The sequence below is a fragment of the Oryctolagus cuniculus genome, chromosome 2 (assembly GCF_964237555.1).
Source record: "Oryctolagus cuniculus chromosome 2, mOryCun1.1, whole genome shotgun sequence".
In the NCBI taxonomy this organism is placed as follows: Eukaryota; Metazoa; Chordata; class Mammalia; order Lagomorpha; family Leporidae; genus Oryctolagus; species Oryctolagus cuniculus.
The window spans coordinates 20,692,693-20,699,415 of NC_091433.1; positions in this window are offsets into that span (position 1 = coordinate 20,692,693).

The window sequence follows — 6,723 nt, forward strand, 5'->3', positions numbered from 1 at the left end:
GTCTCTGTCTTCTAATTGTTTTTAAAGATTTTATTTATATATTTGAAAGGAAGAATTACAGGGAGAAAGAGGGAGAGAGATGGAGAGAGATCTTTCATCCACTGAGTTCATTCCCCAAATGGACCCAACAGCCAGGGCTGGGCCAGGCTGAAGCCAGGAGCCAAGAACTCTGTCCAGGTCTCTGACACGCATGCAGGGGCCCACGCACTTGGGCACATTAATGGGGAGCTACATTGGAAGTGGAACAGCTGGGACTCAAACTGGCATTCATATGGGATGCCACATCACAGGTGATGGCTTAACCCACTGTGCCCCATGGCTGGCGCTTCTAATTTTTTTTTGAATCTGTACAAAGCTACAGCTCTGGTCTTTCTCAGTGTTTGTCACTGGCTCCTGGTTGTCTTGATATGAGGGTGTATGATGTACCGTAATGGACAGTAAATGTCCAGCTTTCCCCACTACCCTAGTTCTCTTGCTAATAACACAGTCCTGCACATTGGTCAGGTCTAACGACAGGTCTGTTCCGGCTTAGGCTGGTCTGGGGTGAGAAGGGCTGCCCCGGGTGCTAACCTCGCTGCTTGTGGGCTCCCAAGGCAGGGCAGGGGTCACATGGGCAGGAGACAGGCAGCACTGGAGAGAAAGGCTGTGATGTGTGGAGTTGGTACACATTCATTTTCGTGGTGGCCAGTTGTTCACCACCCTCCTTACCGTGAGCAGCATCCAAGTACAAAATAGTTTGTTAGCAGGGCCACTGGGAGCTGTGGGAGCTGAGGCCAAGTGGGACCAGTTGTTGCGGGGCCAGTGGCATCTTTGGAGCTCACACACACACACACACACACATGTGTGCGCGCACACATACCTCTTTTCTCTTTCGTGGCTCCTTCCACATTGGGTTCTCTAGGTTTTTGCTTTGTTTTGCAGGTGGGGTGGGGGTGGTTGCCTATGATGGGAATCAAAGCTGTCTTGCAAGCTGTTGGGAGATGTCCATTCTGAAGCCGGGTGGGCCCAGACACAGCGGAACCCAAGGGAGAGTCAGTGGTTCTAGATGGCTTGCAGACAGACTTCAGTTGGGAGCTGAAATTATCTTATCTTTGTTTTGTTGACTTATCATTGTGAGTTAACTGCAGATAACGTGATCATAAGTTATAGTGTCTAACTTGGAATCCCCGTGGTTAAAAGTGTTGAAAGTGAAATAAATCTTCAGGGAGCGATGCTGACCCCCAGTCCCAGGAAGAAACCATTTGTTTGGTCTATTATGGAAAAATATAAATCACAACATCCTCTATGGAGGAAATCAAGATGACATGATAGTGGGGGGGGTGCTTAGTAAACTGTCTCAGGATGGGAATGATAAGGAGTGTGTATGTAAAAATCTGGGAGGAGAATGTTGTAGAAACTAGAGGACAGCCTGAGCAAAGGCCCTGGGGTGGGAATGGGTGTTGGAAGCCAAAGGTGGACCAGAACGGCAGGGAAGCTGCCCCTTTGTCTGCCTTGGACTCCTGGCCACCACCCAGCAATGATGAGGTCCACAGCTGGTTACCCCAGGCCCCCTCTGTGGCATCAGCCTGTTAGGTTTGTTCTGGTACGGTGTATCATTGTCAGAGAGGAGTTCAGTGTCATTGCCTGCTCCATGGTAGAACCCAGCCCAGTTCCATATGGTAGGAATCAGCCTCTGATGATTGAAAGTTGGTGTTATTAGTTCTGGATGTTAAAAGAAAGTTCTAGATAATCAGACCCAGTGGTCCAAGACTTATGTACTCTTATTTTACACACAGTCAAAATGACTGCTAATGAAATGGATAAAGAGGTGAACAGTTTTCTTAATCCACAATAAATTATAAATTGCAAAATGACACTAATGCCGGATGTGATGATAAAGTGGGGAAGCCTGGTCATAACTCAAGTGCCTATTATGGTCTACCTGTTAACGCTATGCAGCAAGGGGAGCGGAAGAAAAATTACTTTAAAAAGTGACAGAAAAAAGAAATTCATGAATACACATATACACACAAGAGATCTTCCAAAAGTTCATGGAAAATGGAATTACAGGATCTAAGCTTATCTTCATGCAAGAAAAATTGTCAATGAATGCATACAAGGGATCCTCAAGTTTATGGAAAATGCACATTATGAAAAAACTGTCTCTCAATGTCAAGAGTTTTGGCACCAGATGCGTTTTTAATTCCATTTCCATGAACTTTTGGAAGTACTTGTCTGCACACACACACACACACACACACATTTCATAGTCTGTGCCTATGCAGGAGATATTAAGACATCTCGGAGACACTTAAGGAATACGGGGCTGTCGCTGGGTCCTGTAAGTGACCATAGGTCATGCAGACGTTGTTAAAATTCAGTTTGCTCCCAGCAGGAAAAGGTCTTGGGTTTTTATTGTATAGTTGGTTAAACATTTATGTGACACATAAAAAGCTCTGCTTAATCTGGAGACCTTACCCACTGGAAGGTACATAAATTCTGAACAAGGCAGTTTAGCCAAAGAGCGTGGATTTTAGTTGAAAGTAGAGATGTCGGAGCCAACTGACCTGGATTATGCCACTTGCCAACTGTGTGACCTCGTACAAGATACTTAATCTCTGTATCTCAGTAATCTCTTCAATAAAATGGAACTAGGACATTTATCACCGTAGGAATGACTGAATCAGCCTGCGAGAGTGCTTACCGCAGTATCTGGCACACACTATGTGAGCCGTGGCTCTGCTGACGAGAACAGCATTCGTGTGCGAGGAAGCAGCTCGCAGAGAGTGGCTGCCACAGGGCTCAAACCCCCGCAAATCTCCCGGAGCCCACCTGCCCTAACCGCTCCACTGGACCGGCCTCTCCCCGTATGGGTCCACTGTGAAAGCTCTTGCAGCGTGCATGAGTCCAACTCAGTTTCACCACAAAGCAAAGGAGCACAATCAAGCAAGAAACGAGTGGGGGCCTCGAACATCCTTCCCCCTCCTCCTCCCCAGTCTTAGTCCCTTTTCCCCAGTCAAGGGAGAAAGCCCCTGCTTTTCTCCAGAGTTTGTAACCACTTATGCGTGCATGTGCCAGCACTGAGAGTTCTAGCTGCTTTTGGAATCTCATCTAAGTGGAAGCAGACAGTATGGACTCGTATGTCTGCCTTCTTTGACTTAACGTCATTGTGGGACCCATCTGTTTATTTTTTATTTATTTTTTTTACAGGCAGAGTGGACAGTGAGCGAGAGAGAGAGAGAGAGAGAGGTCTTCCTTTTGCCGTTGGTTCACCCTCCAATGGCCGCCGTGGCCGGCGCACCGTGCTGATCCGAAGGCAGGAGCCAGGTGCTTCTCCTGGTCTCCCATGGGGTGCAGGGCCCAGCACTTGGGCCATCCTCCACTGCACTCCCGGGCCACAGCAGAGAGCTGGCCTGGAAGAGGGGCAACCGGGACAGAATCCGGTGCCCCAACCGGGACTAGAACCCGGTGTGCCAGCGCCGCTAGGTGGAGGATTAGCCTATTGAGCTGCGGCGCCGGCCCCCCATCTGTTTAGTTCCATGCAGCAAGGAATCGTTCATCTGCATTGCTGTATATTATCTGGATGCTTTTGTCTGCAAAAATGGTGCTTTCATGGTAGTATTTCATTGAGTGCTTTCTAGTCACACTCCCTTCTATCCATGGAAATGGACGTCCGAGCCGCTTCTAGGCTTTGCAGTGCCACGTACTCTTGGTGAACATACACACATATTTCTCTTGGTGCATGTCTGGGAATAGCCATCTACATCTCTCTTTCCATGCTGCCTTGCCTGTCTCTGAAAACTATCTTTTCCTTTATGGTTACTGCATTTTTGTATGGCGTGTAGGCAGTCTTCTCCTACCCTGAGTTCATGCATATATGGTTAGGTTGTCTTCCAGAAGTTCTATTGTTTTGCCTTTAAGCTTTAGATGCATTTCTTGTGTCTGTGTGGTGTGAGGGTTGGGGTCCAGTTTCACTTGTTCCCATTTGGCTATCCATTGATTGCAGATTATCTTTACCCTACAGCTCTGCAGCGATATTATTGTAAATCCAAGGGTCCATATACCTCCTGGGCTGTCTATCCTATTTCATTCTACTCATTGCACAGTCTTCTGGGTAATGAAATACTCCAGTAGAGGAAAACAGTGTAAGAAAATAGGAAAAACTTTGCTAATTATGTGGGTGAGACCGATAAAACATCATTCTGGATTAAGAGCTTAACTGTGACATTTATCAGTGCTATGACATGACGGAAGTTTAAGTTCTCTAGGGCTCCATTTCCTGATCTTTATATATCTAGCTCACAGAACTACAGGAAGTAATGACTTTAAACTGTAGAAGAGGACTTGCACATGGCAACAACCTAGAGCCCACCTCCCTTCGATAATACTGGTCACAAACTACCTTGGTGTCAAAACCCCTACCTTGAACTGATACAGAAAATTGAGGTTATTCCACTTAGTGTCAGTTCTTACACTTTTTAAAAGCCAGGAGCCAGGAGCTTATTCCAGGTCTCCCACATGGGTACGGGGCTCAAAGGATTTGGGCCATCTTCTTCTGCTTTCCCAGGTCATAGCGGAGAGCTGGGTAGAAGGGGAGCAGCCAAGACTAGAACCAGTGCCCATATGGGATGCCGGCACTGCAGGTCAGGGCTTTAACCTGCTGCCCCACAGTGCCGGCCTCAACACTTTTTTTTTTTAATTTATTTTATTTATTTATTTATTTATTTTTTTGAGAGGCAAAGTTACAGAGAGAGAGAGAGAGAGAGGTCTTCTTTCCATTGGCTCACTTCCCAAATGCCACAACAGTCAGAACTGGGTTAATCTGAAGCCAGGAGCCGGGAGTTTCTTCCGGGTCTCTCACGTGGGTGCAAGGGCCCAAGCACTTGGGCCTTCTTCCACTGCCCTCCCAGGCCATTAGCAGGGAGCTGGATCAGAAGTGGAGCAGCCAGGATTCAAATCAGTGCTCCTGTGGGATGCCGGTGGCACAGGCGGAGGTTTAACCTACAGCGCCAGCCCCAATACTTATGCATCTTACAGTAAAGCTATCAATGGTTTGACTGCAAGGTGCTATCCGGATCCCACAGGAGTGTCTGCATCTTCCTAGAAATGGAAAGTTCTAAATTCTGAAACTCCCCCAGCCTCAAGGGCTCAGTAAGGGATTTGGGTCCTGCATTAGCTCAGAGCTGTGTAGCCCCGGGAAAGACTCTGGGTCCCAATTTTCCTGTTAATGATATCATTTAATCTCATTAAATTCCACTGTCTATCTAAGACAACAATAGGCACCAAAAAAGCATGCTGATACGATTCTGGAAAATGATATAGGTTTCAGAAGTTTGCCTGTAAACAGAGGATAAGCATATACAGCACTAAATGGTGATAGAATTTTGTATTTGAGATGGAATGAAGATAGGAAGCCATTCTTCAACAAACTATGTTCCCCTAGGGGAGAGATTATAGAGTGATACACACACACCATCCTGACCGTCATCGACCTTTCTTCTACATTTTGTGTAAAAAGTGCCGTGCAAAAGGACAACCCCAAACCAGAACCAGACAGACACCACCCTTGGTGTATTCCTGAGGTCGGCACAGGCTAAGAAAAAACAGCTGGGTTGAGCCTGGCTTTTGCCCTTTCAATCAGTACACAAAAGGGAGCTCCCTCTTTCTTTCTCCCAGCTTTTTGGCATTTCAGTCTTGCTTGCATTAGCTCCTGGTTGGGAGTGACATCAAAGCGAGAGATAAGCAGCTGGGGCTGTACCTGCCATCAAAGCCCACAGCCACTGGGAAGAGGCCCAAGGGGAGGAATGGGAACCCTGAGCCTGTGGTCTCTGCCGCCTGCCTGGCACTGGGGCGAGGAGGAGAGCAGATCTCAACAGCAAGGCTCTCTGGGAAGACAAGGCTGGGGGCGAGCCCAACGGCCCTGCACCTGCTGGGTCCCCTGCGGCCAGAGCCGGCCTGAGGGGCGGGGCTCCTGTGCTCGTCACCCGTGCACTGGGCCGTGGCAAGCACTTGGTGGAAAGGCACTGGCTGGTTGGCCACTGTCTCTGAGGACTGCCTTTGAAGTCCAGCACCCATTCGCAAAGAAGCAGCAGCAACTCAGGTTGACTTGATTTCTCCAGGGCCCGCTCTCGAAGGCCAGTCTCCTGGCCCCAGGGTCGATGTGGATGGCGCTTCTACTTGCAGAGTCCACACTTCCCAATGGACCTAATGACGACTTCCCATCCACCTCCCAATGCCCAAGGTTCCCCGTGAGGCACTTAAAACACATTCAGTACTGCTCAAGTGCCCAGTTCAGTTCTACACGCTCCCAGTATTGTAACTCCTCTTACTCCAACAGAAACCACCATTCCCATTCTACACATGAGCAAACCGAGGCAGGAGAGCAAGGGGCAGAACCGGAAATCCACGTCACAGTCTGGCCCCAGAGTCAGGGTGCTTAACCCATCTGCCCTTCAGCCCCAGAGATGGCCAGGCTCTGCAAGTTCCTGGAAGCAGTGCTGCGGCTGTCCTCCCCTGCCCAGTGCAGACGGCTCTTGGGTTTGGAGTGGAACCAGCCAGTTCCAACGGGGCACTTTCATATCGTGTGTGGGCAGCCGGACAACTGGGCAAGCAACACGAGAAGTCTCACTTTCCTCAGCCATTAAACAAGCGAAGGGATCTGGGTTTCTGAATGAGGCTCAGCTTGGCTCTCCTGCTCAGCAAATCCTGGGTCATCCTGTGTCTGTCCCCTGACCCCTCTAACCT